The following is a 772-nucleotide window of genomic DNA, read 5'->3' as shown; positions in this document are numbered from 1 at the left end:
TTTATGAGTAAGTGATCTACTTGGTAGAACCTAGGTAAATGGCTCATTTTGAGAAGCTAAGCAAGATCCAACCAATCTGTTCTTTTGGATGGAAGATCATTGGGAAATATCAACATTAGGGGAAACGGAAAAGGTGGGGGGGATCTTGAATGAAGGCAATGGGAAATCACTTACCAAAACTCTTAACAACCCACCCATCATTTCAGGCAGAATGAAAAGCCACACAAATATAGTATATCCAAAATGATGTTAAGGAATGAGCATGAGTTTGTTTAAGATTGATTGGCAATACAGCATACAAACTATTACTTAAATATGCAAAATCCATTATAAATCTTCCATTATGAGAAGTTTTTTTCCCTTTTTTAAATATAATGCATCACTCATTGTGTCAATTCATTCCCCTTAGCAATTAATAAAGGATGCTATGGGATGCTAGTCAAAAAATTGAGATGTTTTGGTGAGACCACTACTAAAAATACTTTCATATCACTTGGACAAGTTGCTGAACTAATTAACTTCCCTTATTGGCTCTTTAGTTCATAAAACAAATCCATTAGGGATATTGGCGCTACAGACTTTTATAGCGATAACAGACATCACATAACCTTTTGGAACATTGTTTCAGAGGTATTTCCTTACTGAAAAACAAATGGCCAAGGGTAAAAAAAGAGTAGATGAGAAAACAATTTCCAATTTTCTGCCAGCTTGAATGCAGCTGACTGCTCTTTGGCAGCTGATGATGGGACTGGTCTAAATGACCTGCAGAAAG

This window comes from Thamnophis sirtalis, unplaced genomic scaffold, assembly GCF_051295495.1.
Source record: "Thamnophis sirtalis isolate CommonGarterSnake01/CBP01778 unplaced genomic scaffold, rThaSir2_p1.2 scaffold_9, whole genome shotgun sequence".
NCBI lineage: Eukaryota > Metazoa > Chordata > Lepidosauria > Squamata > Natricidae > Thamnophis > Thamnophis sirtalis.
The sequence above is the reverse complement of the archived record's forward strand: the minus strand, read 5'-3'. Positions refer to the sequence as shown.